This window comes from Colius striatus, chromosome 8 (genome assembly GCF_028858725.1).
Source record: "Colius striatus isolate bColStr4 chromosome 8, bColStr4.1.hap1, whole genome shotgun sequence".
NCBI classification, from domain to species: Eukaryota; Metazoa; Chordata; class Aves; order Coliiformes; family Coliidae; genus Colius; species Colius striatus.
Genome location: NC_084766.1, coordinates 1,452,198 through 1,469,005, shown reverse-complemented (window position 1 = coordinate 1,469,005; position 16,808 = coordinate 1,452,198). Strand labels below are relative to the sequence as shown.

The following is a 16,808-nucleotide window of genomic DNA, read 5'->3' as shown; positions in this document are numbered from 1 at the left end:
TGCTTTTAACATGGGGCCCAAGAATTCACTGACATAAAAATGCTTTCAAATCAATGGTGTTTTACCATAGAGGATGTCACACTCAGCTCCTGAACATAAAAGGTTTATCATCAGCACATCATCAATGAGAGAAGAGGTGTGATAATTGCTAGCTCAGGGGGCTATGGAGGGCTGTGGGCTTAGCTATGGAAATTCCTCCAGTGTGGAGGTGACTTTGGGGTGAAGCCAAGGCTCGTGAGGCACTGCTCATGTAGGTGCCTCTGTGGCATGGATGTGCCTTGGTGGTCTAAGTAGTGCCTACTTTTAACTGTTAGAGAGCCTCCTTAGATGATTCTGTTGAGCCTTACTTGAACAAGAAACCCAGGAACTGTCTGGCTCAATAAAATGTGGGAAATGAGACAATTTTAAGTAATTATTGTGAGAGCTCATTCAGCTCCTCTTGGCACATATCACAGCTGGGAGCTATGGAAGGGTCAGAGCGAAATACTTCTCCTTCTAAGGTTGGAACGTGTCTCAGGAGTCAAATATGTTGGCCATGAGCATACGTTAGAAATGGCTGTGTAACACTTGAGCACAGTCACCTTCAGTGTGTACAGACCTCGCAGATTTTAGCAGTCAAGGAACAAAGAGCTGAGTCTGTAGTGCTGCTGCTTCTTGATAGTGATCTTCAGAATGGGGGTATCTTCCCAACTCATTCCAGTCCTGGCACATCATGGCAGGGAGACGTGGTGGAGCGATGCTTGCTGAGAAAAGGATGCAATGGTAGTTCCCAAGAGCCTGACAGCTTGGCTCGTGGATGTTGCATGTCTTTGTTAGTGCTTGAACATCTGCTTAGTTAGTAAACCCCAGGACAGGTGAGTACCTTGCTCTTTTTAGGACCAAACTGTCCCTTCCAACCCTGCCATTCTATGATTCCATGTTTTGGCCCAGCTGTGCTGTGATACAGCCAAGCCATTTGTTGTCTGAATGGATGGATGATGGGAGAAACACTTCTTATCATAGTATAGCCAAATATAAAGCAGTTGGGTTACTGGTTTCCTGAAACATCTGTCACTTGTACTATGAAATGATGTTTAAAAGGTCTCTCTTGTCCTTACCATCCAGGGGCTTCTACCATCCAAGGCATTCCTGAATGCCTTGTTCTGTTAGCATGCTCGTTTCTCCATAGCACTGATTTGGCTCCATGGAGTCTCAGGAGTCTTTAGGTATAAATTCCCATCCTTAAGACTGAAGGTGAGAGGCTGTGCACAAGGTGTGGCACAGGGTTACTGGACAGCTCATCTGACCAAAACGTGCTCTCGTAAATGACAGCACTTTCTCCAGTTCAGAGTTGTGCCTTGGATTAAATGTATAAACATTTGCAAATACACCAGTAAGAGCAGCTGTAATTTTGTGTGGCACCGAATGATATGAACCAAGCTGAGTCTAATCTGGATATCTAATGCCAGATGAATTACTCATGTGCATCTCTTGGACTTTAAGACTTTTTTACAATGGAAAAATGGAGCAATGGCACCTCAGAACCACTGTACAGATCACAGGAGTACTGGATAATTTGGCCTTACCCTCACAACTGTATCCTTCCTCCCTTGGGAAATTCTGCAACCATATTTGACTCCTGTGTCTGCACTCTCCTAGGCATCTTTGCTGCCCCTGTCAAGCACATGGCTGAGCTGTCTCTTGGCACCGATTTGCAATCTGCCATATCTTCTGTCTCTGCCTTTCTCTTTTTTACTGATAAGTCTGAAGAGTTTATAGTTCATTTGGGTATTTGTGAGGTGTCCTCATCTCTCAGTTATTTAATGACCATATTAGGGAAGCTCTGGAAGGCCAGAGGATCTAGTTTACAGCATCAGCTCTCAAAGTTCAGTGTGCTTTTGTTTCCTTCTGAGCCTTTGATCGTGTTTTTCAAACTCGTTTTCTGTCAGACACAAAGAAGGCTGAGGTTCTTAAATATTGTGTGGCTCTTGCATTTGAAGGAAACAAAAGAAAAAGGAAATAGCCCTTTAAGAATGGCTAAAGCTGCTCTGCAAGGTGATGGAGCTCTTCTGCAGTGGAAGTCCAGGGCTGACTGGCACAAAAGTGCAGGTAGTTACCGGCTCTGGAGGATGGTTCTGACAGCCTCTGTGTTCAGAGGCAGTGAACAGGGCTTCTGCAGGGAGGTCAGCCTTTAGGAATGTGAGAAGTAAACACAGCCTAGGCTTTGTGTATATTTAGAGTTAAAAATACCCACATGAACGCTTGATCTCACCTGGGGAGCTGGAGCAGCCAGCTTGTGCCTGGCTGACGGTGACAGCCAGCCCAGGCTTTGCTCACCTAGCTGTCTTAGCCCTGTGTTGTGCAAAGCAGGCAGCCCCAGAGCTGCTGTGCTGGGCTTTGTTTCTCTTGTTTTAGTTGAAACCCAAGATTGCTGGTTACTGCATGAGCCACAGAAGCAAAGACTTCCCAGAAAAACCCAGCTATTGTGGGAATGGCAGCCAAAGCCCAGGAGCTGGCATGGCTGGGCCTTCTGCACTCAGTGCACGTTTGATTCCCAGCTGGGTGGTGTCCCCTGACTTCACAGGGAGGAAAAGCCTCCTGGGAGATGGGATCAAACTCTGTTTCATGCCTGCTGCAGAGTAAACTGTGAAAAGAGCTGGACCTGAGAAGAACTACTGCTTTGACTCTCATGGCTTCTTTTGCTGAGCTTGACAGCCTGTTCTGTGGTGGGGGTCGGTGTCTTCTCTCTAGGAATGAATGACAGGACAAGAGGAAACGGGCTCAGGTTGCACCAGGGGAGGCTGAGATTGGACATTGGGAAGAACTGTTCACCGAGAGGGTTATTGAGCACTGGCGTGGGCTGCCCAGGGAGCTGGAGTCACCACCCCTAGAGATACCTAAAAGATGCACAGATGAGGTGCTGAGGCCATGGGTTAGTGGTGGGCTTGACTCTGTGAGGCGAGGGGTTGGCCTCAATGAGCTTAAAGGTCTTTTCCAACCAAAACGATTCTGTGATTCTCATGTTTCTCAAGTCGTGCTGAGTGAGGTGAGTCCTGCAGCAGGGGAGGAGGACAGAGCTTCCCATCAGCTATGGAAGACCGATGGGAAAGCAGTGTCCTGTTTGAGATTCACCTCTCTTGAGCTTTTAGGATTACTGGACACATAGAGCTTCAATGCTAAGAGACTGAAAACCCTCTGATTTTATTCAGGTTTGGCCCTTTCTAACTCCACCTGATGCCTGGCAGGGTGGAGCAGCCGTAGGGAGTGTTTGCTGCTCTGGCTCTCATGGGTGGAAGCGATGAGCTCTGTTGAGAGCTCCTCAACCAAGCACAGCATCGTCCTGCCCTCAGCACCCACAGCTGATGGTCAAAGGGAGCTAGTGGCTCCTGATAAATGGCACCAAGAATTTAGAAAGTCATTCCACTTGGCAGCATTTCAGCTGCTGCTTTGATGACTCTCCCCTCCCTTGTCCTTTGACATCTAGGTTAAAGGAGGGTGTGTGTTTCCCAAGAGACAGCCTCGGAGCATGGTGTGGAGTCATGTGTTCTGTGTTTGTGGTATTTCCACTTCAAATATCCTTGAATCCCCTCTACCTCACATTAAGTGATTTCAGAATCAGGAGAGGGTTTGTTTGTCATGTAATACACCTCACAGTGACTTTTGTTTGCCTTCTGGCTCTCCTCTTCACCATGAGCATCAGGAACTCCAGGATGGTATTTTGGGGGTTGCTTTTTGATTTGTTTCAGATGAAAGACTCTCCTGCAACCTTCTGTTTCCATCAGATGAGGCTTTATGGAAGTACACCACGTTGCAAGAGCTGACGAGGCCATACAAGACGTGCAGTGCCCAAGTGCAGTCAGACAGGGAGCTGGCACTTTGTGCTGTGCCCGTGCTTGACTGACTGGGAGATCTGATGTGGTTCAGAGCAGCTCTGTAAGTGGCTGGGGACAATTGTGGATGAGTTTAAGCTTTGAGAATCCCCCAGGAGGTTTTTGGTTAAAGACTGGATGTTATGACTTGACCAGAGGAGACTTTGGTATTCTCACAGCAGCGTTTTCGGAACTAGTTCAGTTCCTGGGACAGTCTGGGCTGGTGTTGCAGCACTGGGGCTTTGTTGAATTAACAGGGTGGCTTTTAAAGCCACTTTACAAGAAATGAATCTCTGTCAAAGTCTGTGCATTTTGTGCTGGTCTGCACATGAAGACCAAAGATGGAGTTTTTTGCTGCTCGTCTTCATTCACAGGAGCAGACTGAGTCAGCGCTGGGGCAGACTTTATGGGGAGAAGGACTCTGGAGCTAAAGTAAGCAACTTGCTGCTGTGTTTGTTAGCTGTCCAGCTTGCTAGAGGAACAGAAGCATCAGTCATTGTACCAGACAAAACTGTAGGTTTGCTCCCTGGCATTGGCGCAACCCAGAAGTCTGAGGAGGGCTTGAAGCAGCGCTCCCTCACGGTTTGGCACCTGCCGCCCACGGGACTGTGAGGGCCAAGCAGGGATTGTATGGCCTTTTGAATCCCAACAGTGACTGGCAAAGAGCAGATCCTGCCTGAAGGCACAAGTACAGGGCTGCAAAGGGAGAGAAGAGACGCCTTTGGGCTGATTATCCTTGGAACTCCTCATGGAGCTCTCCCATGTAGCTGTAGGTATTATTTATGTTAATATAATTGTCTAGTCCTTTCTGAGAGCCAGCAAAGCAGTTTCCCTACAGTGTTCCCTCCTTGCCCTGTGCTAATAAATTCCTCAGGCTGCTTTTATGCCACCTTTTAAGAATTATTTTATAAAAGAATATCTGTTACATTTAATGCCTTTTTAAAGCATGGAGCAAGATAAATCAGCACATCCCAGCCTCGCTTCACACTTGTTCATTCAGTGCTTGCAGCCTGAAATCAATCAGCTTTTCCTCTTCCCTTCTGTGTTTTCCAGCTAAACACCCCTCGGATCTGGCTGCATAACCTCAGTGTATGTTTGTCATCCTTAGTCTGTTAAGCATTGATTTGATTCAGTTGTCTAATCTTTCAAGGCTCCCCTGTATTATTGAATTAGACATTGGTGAAGGGAGTCAGCTTTTCTGGCAGCTGCTCCAAGAGGCTGTGGCTGCTGCCTGGAGCATTATCAATCCCAGGCCAGGTAATACTGTGGTCCCCAGCACTTTAACAGCTTCCATCTTACCTAGTCCAGAGCTGCTCCTTCCACTGCCCCTGTGCTTGAGGCAGTTATCTTTGATCATGACTGTGAGGCCCTATGACCGTAGGCAAGAGTGCTGCCCAGCCCAGCCTGGGGACTGCCTCCCGCGTTCCACCCTTGAGCAGTAACCCTGCAGTGTGCAGCAGCTGTGAGTCAGTGTGCTCTGGCCCAGACACTGGTTCTCTGAGAGCTGCCGCTGCTGCTCAGTCGGGTTTAGACTCCTGGGAAGGCCATCTGAGCAGGAGATGTTGCTCAGTGAGATGTTTTCACCCGCCTGCAGCCGTGCTGCCGTCACTCTGCCAGCTGCCCGGGCACCTGCAGCGCTGCAGCACAAGTTGCAGGGCTGGCCGGGAATCTCACGAGGACTCTGCACGTTGCACTTACAGTTGATCTGCTTTTCTTCTCTGTATACACAAGGACACCAAAACAACACGAGGTCTGAAGAAACATGAAACAGGAGTTTGTTCTTGAACAGGAAGCATTTTTTCCTCTGCTGATGGAGAGCCCTAGCAGTCACCCTTTGTTTTGCCAAGAACAGACGGTGTTTGTCAGAGCCTGAGTCTAATTTCTGAATCAGAAGAGCAACAGAGAGGAAAAGAAGTCCATTTATAAAGTCTCAGTGGAAAAGCAGAGAAGGCACACAGGCAGGCAGGAGGGTGCATGCATCAGCACACACAGAGCCGGCACAGGAGCAGGGTCCGCCAGGCACTCGCGCTGCCATCACAACGTGCCCAGGGAAAGCAGAGGGGTGTCTCCCATCAGTCACCCTGTTCGTGCCTGTGTCAGCTTTGCTGTGAGCTGATGGTCACCCCATGCAGTGCACTTGCTCCTTCTCTCATTTCCATCTGTTCAGCGTTTCACAGTTCCTCGAATCCCTGGAAGCCTACTATTGATTTTCAGATGTGTCCTAAGTTTGCCATCAGTTGTATACAGTGACATCATACTGGCAGAAAGAAAGGTTTCAGGATGCCTTCAGCCCAACAGCTACCCAGGAATATGTGGAAGATGTCTGCAAATCATTGCAACCTGCGTATAACCCCATGGAAATGCCTGAGCTGGAAGAGAATCCCCATCACCTTGGTCGTTATTGATCTCTGCAGTCGATCTTTCTTTTCATGGGAGAGTTCAGCCACTTTACCCTTTGTTCCCTGTGTTTTGGTGTGTGATCATCTCTCTTCTGGTACGTGCACAGCAGCTCAGTGGTAGCACTGTGTCTGCCTTTGCCCAGCATGTTGTGATTTCTCTCATTCTCTACCCTAGATCAGACAGATCCTGCTCTGGCAACAGCACATCTGCCTGATGTGCCCCATTGCTCCAGCAATCTACTGCCAAACCCTCTGCATGTCGTTGCACTGTTCCATTTCTCATTTCCATCTGCTCACCATTCTGGAGCTGTCTGAATAATGGAGACACAGTGATTGCTTTGGAGATGTGTCATCCTTCCTTTAATAGCCCCTTTACCAGGCAGTGCAGTTGGAGGGTACAGTGAGGGGAACTGACAACTTACTCCAGCTGTTGTGCTGAAGCAAGTGCCAGTGGCTCTTCTGCACATTTCCCTGCTCACTCTCTACGCTGATTTTCTGTTATTCTTGGCAGAAATGCTGAGGCCTGTTCTGCAGCCACTGAACATTAAGGGGGGGGCCTCGTCCCTCGAAGTGTTACAAGAGAGATTTTCAGCACTGGGGAGATGGGGAACATGAATGCTCGTACTTGAAAGGATTATTAATGTAAAGTCTAAGGCAAGAAACTCACTCCTGTTCTGAATGTTGTATGCTTCCCCCTTCCCGCCTTCATTGAGGCAGAATTAATTACCATAGTTGTTAGCTGTGAAAACTGATATTCCCCATGAAGTGAACTCTTGTGGCTGGGTTTAAAGTCCCAGCTTCATTTACAGGCACTTCAGGTTTGCCTCAAGCAGTGATAAAGACCTTATACCTTAGGGCACCAAGGTATTTGCAGAGAGGTCAGGTAGAAATGAAATGCTTTCTGCCTTGCACAGTGTTCCTGAGATGCAAAGGGAGGGTGGGAGAGGAAAAGCCTTCCCCTGGAGTCCTGGGTGCTGGGTCTGGCCCAGGTCAGATCCCACATCCCCTGGAGCTGCGGCTGCCACCCCTTCCCCGAGGAAATCCCCCTCTCCCACTGCAGCATTCTCATCCTTGGCACATAGTCCTTTGCCAGTGCCACTGCACAGAGTGGGGAGATCACTCTCAGCCTTCTCTTTCTCTCCCCTCCCCTGCTGGTGTTTCTCTTTTCCAGGCAGTTCTATTCCTTAGCCTTTTTAAACCAAACCTGGTGAGCATGAACTCTTTGTTGGCTACTTTTCCCCTCTCCCTGGAATGAGAGGCTGTTGTCTCCTCCTTGAGCACTGTAATCACCACAGTGCCTGGAAGCTGAGCCACTGTGTGTTTGACCTTTGCCTTGGTCACTGACCCACATTTCATTCAGACACGGCTGGTAAACGGTGGCACTTCTTATGCCTTGAAGATTTATGTAACAGGTGGAGGAAAATGAGAATTGGAGGCATCTCTTACTATTTGGGGGCCTGGGCTGCCTGCCAGTTGTACTTCTTGAGAAGTGAGTGTTTAGTGTGGTGAGCACAAAGCGTGGGACTCGTTCTGCTCCCTGACACGCTTTAAGGCACGTCCCCAGTGGTGATGTAGAGGAGGATGCACTGAGGCTGTGCTCGAGCTGACAGCACTCCCTGCACTTCAGTGGGCAAAGAGGAAATGAGCTCATCTGCAGCTAAATATAGAGATGATGAAAGAGGTGGAGGGGAGGGGTTGACTGTAATCTCACTTAGGTTGGGGTCAGCCGAGAGTAACCTGTGTGTCTGGTTGGTATTACTCTGGGGTAGGTCCCGTCTCACTTCTGCAGAGCTGACAATATTGGCTCATGGAAAATGGCCACCGAGTGAGAGTGTGCCCTGAGCTCTGGTGGTGCTGCAGCATTGTTCTTTCCATTCACCCTCTCCATGTTGCTGACATCTTTCTTTTCCCCCACCAATGGATGTAGGGGTAAGCAATTGCACATTGCTGAAATGACATCTTAAGGACCAAGGCTGACAGCGGATCCATTCTCTGTTGTCATGAAGGTGCACCGTGGCTTTTCCCTTCATTTGTGCAGTGTATGTTTTTTTTCTGTTTGTTCTTGTCCTCAGCTTTGAGCTGAAGGTGCAGAAGAACTCAGAAAGCAGGATACCTGCTCTGTAGCAATCCTCTCTCCCTTTGTGTGCCAGTGTGTTAGAGCTGCCGCCGAGCAGTCTCTCCACTTTCCCACACACCTACATGGGATTCTCGGGGAGGCTGCCTTACTGTATTCCTTACTGGTATCTATTAGCTGCTCCTGAGCAGCTCCTCAGCAGAGTGCTGCAGGTTTGCTGCCTGCTGGCATGCCCAGCCCGAGGGACAGCCCCAGCTGAGCGAAGGGGGAGCTCAGCAGCAGGCTGGCACTGCCGGCTGTGCCGTGAAGCGGTGCCTGCGCTGCCTTGGAGGAGAGGTGAATTGGCTTTTGCTGACTGCTCTGGGCAGGTAGAAGCAGACTTTTGGGCATGGTTTGAACAAACCTGGAAGAGGAATTTCAGCAGCAGCCAAGAGTTGCTGCTCCTGAGAAGGCAGCTTGAGCTCTGCTCTGTTACGTGCTGACAGTGTTTTCTCAACAGAGCTGAACCCAGGCGGTCAGTGTGAGCAGTGTGCGTTGGGACACCACATGAGCAGTGGGTGGGGAAGGCCACTGGTTTACATGGGCAGGCGAAGATGAAAGGTCTGTCAGTTAGAAGAGTTCTTTTTTGTGTTGGACAAAATCTAAGACAAGTTTGTAGAGATCAAGATCTACCCTGGGAAGCACTTGTGCCTCTCCTGCTGGCTCCACTGGAATCACGTGCTTGAGCATGGTTTGGCCTGGCAGTAGATCAGTACCAGCATCACTGCTGCCTTCACCCTTCCCGTTGGCCCAAAGCGGTGCTTGGGAGTCACTGCAGTCCTACACACAGGCTGAACTCGGGCCATCTGTCTCGGAGCAGTCCATACACATCACATACAAACAGCCACAGGTAACAGCTAATAAATTATCCCAAAACCTGTAATGTTAGAGGTGCCCTATCAATGGCAAAGTGACGCTCAGTGTGGTTGTCAGTGTTACCAGAGCCTGATCTTTGCTGCCCTGTCAGGGGATGGTGTTTTTGGTGTGGTCCTGACTGAACTACACCTCCTAAGATGGAGTGAATCAGGAAAGAAGCTTTTAAAAGGTGCATTGATAGCTCTTCTTGCCTGAACCACAAGCCTTATGACTTCCAGAGTGGAAGAACACAGCCGTATGTGAGAGCAAGGGTGAGCATCAGCTCAGCACCCAGCTGCTTGTGTTGAGGACAGGGACCTTCACCCTGCCTCCCACGCTGCTGCGTGCTGCTGTACCAGTGCCGAGGGCTGACTTCACCCGCAGCTTTGCCAGCTGATGAGTGCATGTCAGTCCTGTGTGATCAGCAGTGAGAAAGCAGATGAGCTTCACTAATCTTCAGTGGTGGTTCAGTTTAGGTTGTGAGATCGTGCCTGGGCTGGGGAGCGCCGGGCTGGCCACGGGCACCGCGGGCAGCAGCAGCCTCCCGCGCCTGGGGTGGTGACAATCGCTTCTCAATGCAAACACCTTCAAAAGCTCGGTGTTGGTTTCCAGCCTTGGAGGCTGGACAGACCCCTGAAAAGAGCATTGTGCTTGGAAAACAGGAGCTACAGTTTGTTCCTGGCAGTGATCCCGCTGTTACGTGATCAGGTCGGGTCCCTGCTCTGCCACGCATCTGCGTGTCCCTCCTTGGCCGTGTCTGCTTCAGCCCCTTGGAAGGGAGCTGCCTGTCCTGGTGGCCACAATGGCAAAACAACATCTTCCTCCTGCTGGTCTTACAGAGCGTTTGAAGCTGTTTTCTAAACGGCCCTTAGATCAGAGGGCTGTTTGTTGTCTTTTCTCTTCCCTCCTTGGCTCATCCCTTGCAGAGCTGGCCCCACACTGATGTGTTTGATTATCTTTTCCATTGCCATTGTACTTGCTTTGATTTTTGCAGCTCAGTGCTCAGTTCACAGGGTGCTGTACAAACAGCCTGGTAAAGTCAAGCAGGGTCAGCCTCTTTCTCTTTTTACCTTGAAAACAATGTGAGACTCCTCTGTTTCTTTTGCTTGGCACCTCCAGTCCTCGAGCTCCAGGTTGTGTGTGTGTGTCTGCTGCTCTCCTGCAGTGCTCAGGTGTGGGATCACTTGGACAGTGGTTTATGTTGCTGCCAGTGAGTGCACTGGAAGATGTGCTCTCTGCTTGGGGGTGTGTGAGGGCAAGTTGTGAAGTGTGGAAAATTAATGCAGGACCAGCAGCATGCTGGGCTGACGTCCCTGTCTGCAGTGGGTTGGTTGTGACTAGGTGCTGCTACTGGGGCACCCCAGTGTCTGCATGGGTTTGTCTCGCTGCACCCTGCCTGGCCACTGTCTGTGACAGGGAATTTTCTCCTGTTTCTCACTTCTCCTTCCTGCTTTTGGCAGTGTTCCTTCCTCCACAGGGATGCAGTTGGAGTGTGGCTTGTATCCAGCCCTTTAGAGAAGCGCCAGGTTGCTGGCTGTTGCTCTGAGAAAGGGAGAAGTAGCTGGGATGGCTTGATCCTGCACTGTCATGGTATTGTGAGCCACTGTGTCAGCCCTTAGCATGAGTAAGAGCAGCCTCCCTCCTTGGGACTTCTGTGCTTGAGGCTCATCCCTGTCTTGTTCCTGCTATTCCCTTCCCATGTCACTCTGAAAACCCCCTTAGGGCAGGTCTGGGCACCAGGACAGACTGAGGCTGAAGCCTGGTACATCAGAGCCCTGCAAACTGCAGCTCTCCCTAAGCCACAGTGATTCCTTTGGCTGTGGGTCTGAACATTTTGAACTCAAGGAGAGTTTAGAGTTAGGGGAAACCCCTCCTTAAACACAAAACAACCCCTGGGGAAACTTCTTTCACCTTCTTTTCATGGTTCTTGTGGTGTGTTTTTGTTTTCCCCTCAGTTTGCTTGACCTCAGCACTCACCTGCTCCTTCCCAGCTCCCAGGTGGGAGCTCTGACCTGGCTGTGTCCTGCTTTCTGCAGCTCCCTGAGCACTTCAGCTGGTGTCAGGAGCCCAGCATGCTGCTGCTCCTGCAGGCACAGCCCAGCTACCTTTTGCATTATTCAGTGGAAACTCATTCAGCATGTTTTTCTGTTAGAGTGGAAAGCAAAGGCTTGCAGCAGATAAAGCCAAAACACAGACTCGTAATGGCTGGAAGGGCCCTCGAAGGACCATCCAGCCCAAGCTCCCACACGGCTGGACTAACAGGATTGCTGGGTTTCACATGTTGAGAACTTTTTGGCAGAGTCCTTCATCTCTGACACCATCAGCTGCCCTCAGTGTGCTGCCACTGACAGGAAGGGGAGTTTTTTCACTAACAACAGTGAGCTTAAAGCTTGTCCCAGTGGAATCCTTCAGTGAATTCTGCCTTCAGTTCTGCTTCTTGTGTTCCTCCAGCAGCTAACGTGGGGCATGTTTCCAAGGAGAAAGTTTGGATGTTGAGCTGCATCTCCTAGGTTGGGGCACAGAGCAGCCATAAGCTGCATCTGCATCCCCCCTGGCTGTGTGCAGGGCTAGAGCCTTAGCTGTGACAACTCTCAGCACCAGGGGAGTTTCCATCAGTTGCCCTTCATGCCATTTACTGCACCCTCCCCCTCTCAACCTAGCTCTTAGTCCTTGGGATGAGTAACGAGTTCTGTGCTTTGGGCAGCTTTTGGTGGCTGGGATTCTGGCCAGCTTCAGCCTTTTGCCAACTTGCAAGGACAGGGCAGGTTGGGAAAGTGAACAAGCTGTAGTTCATGCCAGCAGGACAGCTTCTTGTGCTGCAGCAAAGGCAGGGCTTGACCTTACCACTGGAATATTAACCCTCTCTTGGTGCATACTCTGGACAACTTTAGAGGAAGTTTTCTTCCCAGTGCTAGCAAGAAGCCTTTCAAATGTGTGTTCTTTCACTGAGCCCTTTCTGCTCGTTGGAGCTGCAGAAACTGCCAGACTGTCCTGGGCAGGAAGAAAATCTCATTGTGCTTTCCCAGGCCTATTTTAGTTCTGTTTTAAAAAGGGCTGATTCTTCTGGGCTCGTTGTTTGGGCCATTAGTGGGCCTTGAAAGAAGTTTTGAATCTTGTAAAAACTGGTCTTGCTGGGCCTGAGAGCACGATCTGAGGTGGCTCCCAGGCAAGGTCCCTGACACTCAGAGCTTTCCCCTCGTCGTGTTGGTGTCCCACCTGCCCTGCCGTGAGGGCACCTCAGTGCTGAGGCTTCCTGGCTGGCAGCATGGTTGGACCAGACCCTTGGAGCTTCTGGTCTTGCACTGCTTGAAAGAAACATCATAGAATCACAGAATGGTGGGGGTTGGAAGGGACCTTTAGAGCTCATCCAGTCCAACCCCCCTGCAGAAGCAGGGTCACCTAGATCAGGTCACACAGGAACGTGTCCAGGCGGGTCTTGAAGCCCTCCAAGGAAGGAGCCTCCACACCCCCTCTGGGCAGCCTGGGCCAGGGCTCCCTCACCTGAACAGATCCCCCCTCAGTCTCCTCCAGGCTAAACAGCCCCAGTTCCCATAGCCTTTCCCCATATGAAGGATGCTCCAGTCCCCTGATCATCTTGGTGTCCCTGCACTGGCCTCTCTCCAGCAGTTCCCTGTCCCTCTGGAGCTGGGGAGCCCAGCACTGGACACAGGACTCCAGATGAGGCCTCTGTCTCTACTCCCCTCAGGGCTGCAGTAGGACACAGGCAAGGAGAGACATCTCACTAAAGCCAGGCTGCTGTTAACGTTATTGAGTGAAACAATAAAGCTGCCTGGCCATCCATCACATCAATGTCAAACCTAACCATTTAGACTGAGTACTGGAGTTGAGCAGTCCTGTTTAGTAACCTCCAGTGCATGCAAAGAAGACACAAGTAGTGCTCTGTGAGTTCTGCCCCTATGGGTGCCTGCCCAGCTCTGCACCCCACTCAAGGAATTGGGCCAAAGACAACCTGATGCATGATTCCTACTATGTGTCTAATGCCTGTCCTCCCTTCTGAGGGGTTTTCTTGCTGGCAGCCTGGGGTGGCGTTTCCTGGCTGCTGTCACCCCAAGCTCCCAGCCCAGCCTCTGGCTTGGACTCGTCTGTTCCTGCATCAGGACCAACTGCATAAGACGTGTATGCTCTGCTCTCTTCCTGCATGTTACAAGCCAGCCTTTAAATGCAGCTGGAATGAGCAGGGATTTCCATGAGCAAGCAGCCTGTGTGTTTCAGGGAGGTGTGAGTACTTGTGCTGCTCAGCTGTCCCTGCTGCTCCGGGCTGGGGGGCACATCTGGCAGGAAGGCAGAAGAAGGATGTGGTTTTGGCCTTCCCCAGAGAGCACCATAAGCATGGGCTCTCCTGGGGGGATGCTGGGATGCAGAGCTGCTCAGGCTGCTGTTCACACTGTGTTTTAAGCACAGGGAGTTGCTCCATCTAAATGTGACGTTATGTCTGTGCAGGGCCCTTTGCTTTGGCCCAGCCCTCTCAGCTGGCCGTTGTGTTGGGCAGCGGGACGAGTGGCACTAACAGCATTTTCTTCTCCTTTGGCTTTTGTAGGTATGTGCTGCAATAGAGCAGTTGCATGTGAAGAGAAGACAGAGTGCAAGTCGCTGTCAGAGGGTTCTGTCTGCCTGAGCTGGGCCTGAGGAGCTGAGCCAGCTGCCTGGCGTGAGTACCCTGCAGGGGAGGGGAGGGTGGTTCGTGTCACTGGGGGCCTCATCCTGACCAAAAGCACGTGGAGCTCGGTCACTTGCAGCCTACTTGGTCTGTGCAGAAAGCTCCGTGCTGGTGTTGTTGGGGGTGTGGTGGGAGGTGAGTCAGTCAAAGGCTCTGGTTCTGGACAGAGGAGCAGGCTCCACGTGCTGTTTTTGTGGTGAATTGTGGATGCATTTGATACACCATCATAATCCCAGCGAGGTTTAAATCCATCTTTGCCACCATCAGATGTGTTCCTTGTTTATTATCTGCATTTGGGACATCCTTCTCTGTTTATTTCAATGCTGGTGCCAGTAAATATTTTATGCCTCAGTCTAGGTCAGAAGCATATGGAGGCAGATGGGTTTGGGAACTGGAGTGAGGGTTGGGTTTTAGGGTAAGGGCCAAAGTTTAGCAGTTGGCCTTCAGTAGGCTGCAGCTCCAGGTTTAGCACTGGTGCCTGCCTGCACACCAGGAGTGAGCTGGATTCATTGTCTGACCCGTGAGAGGTCGTTGGGTTTGGTTTGAGTGAGTGTCAGGATGTGTGACTTGGTTTGTTGTAGGTTTAAAGAAGACAGGAGCTGTTGCATTGGGATCATGGTTTGAGGGGTAATTATGGAGCTGGTGACATAAGATAAAGTCAGATCCCAAGGGACTGGTGGGACAGACTGAGGGCAGCTGCCAGCATGAGGGCTACAAATACTGGTGAAGCTGACTGATGTTCTTCAGAGGAGCTGGTGTGGGGTCTTTGGTGCTGTTTGGTCTGAGATTAAGTCCTGGGTTGAAAGAGACTTGACAGTTCTGAGATGCAGTTTGATATTCTTACTTGCCTGAGGCAAAAGCACCTCAGCCTTTGAGGACTCTGCTCTGAAGCTCAAGTCTGAGGCTCACGTGCCAAGCCCTCGAGACTACTTTTCCCCCTTAGGATGACTCTGATGTGGAGGCTGCTTGTGATCAGGAAGGCAAAGATCCAAGCAGCAGTCACAGAAGACTGGACCTCTGTCATCTCAGAAATGGCAAATACAGCTCCTTTGGGCTGCTTCTTTCTTTGTTTCTAAAAAGGCTGAAAGCATGAGGGGAGCAGTCTCTCCTGTCTCCTGCCTCAGCTGTGTACCATCGGGTCAACTCCTCTCCTGTTGTAAGTCTGTCCCTGATGTTTGTCTCCATGCCCAAGTCACGTTCAGACCGACACTGTGACTCTCAAGGGTTGCTCTGTGTGTCTCCTTCAGTGATACAGAGCCCTTCCAGTAAGGCTGCCTCAGTCTCAGGCATGTTGAACATGCAGAGGCTCTTGTCAGCCTGGCTGCACCCTGTCCCTTATGAACCAGTCCTCCCTGGGGAGTGAAAGTCCAGGCTGCTGGAGAAGCTCTTGGCATGGATCAAGCCGAGGTTTATGTCATTCTCCTGCTGCCTTGAAAGCAAAATCCCATGGATCCTGCTGTTGAACTGGCACAGTTAGTTGGTTTTCTCTAGAGATGGGCCATTTTACACCTGAGTGTGATCCTGTGCTTTGGCTGCAAGAGGCAGGGAAGCTGCCTCCCCTCAGTTTGGCTGCTTCAGAGGGAAGGGGTTGTGGTACTTGGTTCTCCAGCCAGAAGGACACAGTCAGGCACTGATATGGAGAAAGAGCATCTCCAAGCAGCCTTGATTCTGAGAGACATGACTGAGAGCAGCAGTGCCAGGGCCTGGCTATCCCATGTAGGAGTTTGGAGAATGGTTTACATTTTAGCCCCCATTCCAGATTAAGTGGAGTTCTAAATGGCTCTTTTTACCTTACCTATTTATATGAGAGAAAATACTTGCTTTTCTGTAGCCTGATGGCTCTGTTCCTTTAGTTGCAGCTCATGGGAATGCAGGGAAGTGCTTGTGTACCACACTGGTTTTCATTTGTTGTTGTTTAAGATCCAATTAAGGCTTTGTGTTGGTTTTTAATGTGACCTGCAGTGCATGCTGCAGATCAACTGTCCACTTCAGACCTTTAAGTCCAGGCATCTGGCACTTAGCAGAGCCAAACCAGTTCCAGACCTGACAAGCTGGAGCAAAGGCATGGAGAGGGGGGAGAGTGCACCAGGAAACAAACCAAGTCTGTGAAACACAGTGGGGAAATCTTGACTATGTCTCTTGCTGTCATAGATGGGGGAGTCTAAGTGCAGAAAACACTACCAACTAGGTCCAAGGCTGTCCTGCAAAGGAGAGGAACCACCCTTACTACATGCAGAGAGCTGTTGCAGAGGTTGCTGAAGAGATGCTCTTCTCACTGCTGTCCTATTCCCAGGGCCAGTAGCTGCTGTCACACAGTTCCAGAATCCCTTGCTTCAGCTGGATGCTGAGGGTTCCTTGGGCAGGCTGCTGGGAGGTGTGGGGAGTCCTCCTGGGGGTGCTTCCCCTGGGACAGAGCAGGATGTCTTGCAGGTTAAGGCATTGCCCAGAGTGCCATTTTGGCTCCAGCCAGCAGGTCACACCAGCTCCACACTGGCTCTGCCCATCTTGCACGATAAACGAGGCTCCCACGATGCAGAAGCCAGGGAGCAGCAGTCAGAGGGAGCTGACAGAGAAAGCAGGAAGGTGACGGTTTCATTTTTGTTGTTGAACTTGTGGGAACAGATGGAGAGTGGATGAGGCAGAGATGTTGGAGGGGACAGTGTTTCACATGGCGAGTCCTGCCCGTTCCGTAGAGGACAGTTAGGATAGGGAGTGAAAGCTTCAAAGCCCTGGGGCCTCCAGAGGTGGATATTCCCCAAGGGCTGTTGAGCTGTGGATTTCAGGCTAAGGAACTTGTGACACAGAGGGTCGTGGGAGCAGCTCGTGGCCTGATGGGCAGTGTCTTTGTTTACTTCACTTGAGTCTGGGCTTTCTGGATAGAGACAGTGACCCAGGAGCATCTTGACTGAGCCCTG

The 16,808-nt window shown here is 50.6% G+C and overlaps 1 protein-coding gene across 24 annotated transcripts in view; it reads left to right on the top strand.

The window, feature by feature from the left end:
* SORBS1 (sorbin and SH3 domain containing 1) overlaps nt 1–16,808 on the top strand; it is a 145,897-nt gene that overhangs the window by 59,928 nt on the left and 69,161 nt on the right. For all 24 annotated transcript variants that reach the window (XM_062001183.1, XM_062001184.1, XM_062001185.1 and 21 more), the window contains one exon: nt 13,774–13,884. The gene's annotated coding sequence lies outside the window, so the exon portion shown is untranslated. The remainder of the gene's footprint in view (nt 1–13,773; nt 13,885–16,808) is intronic.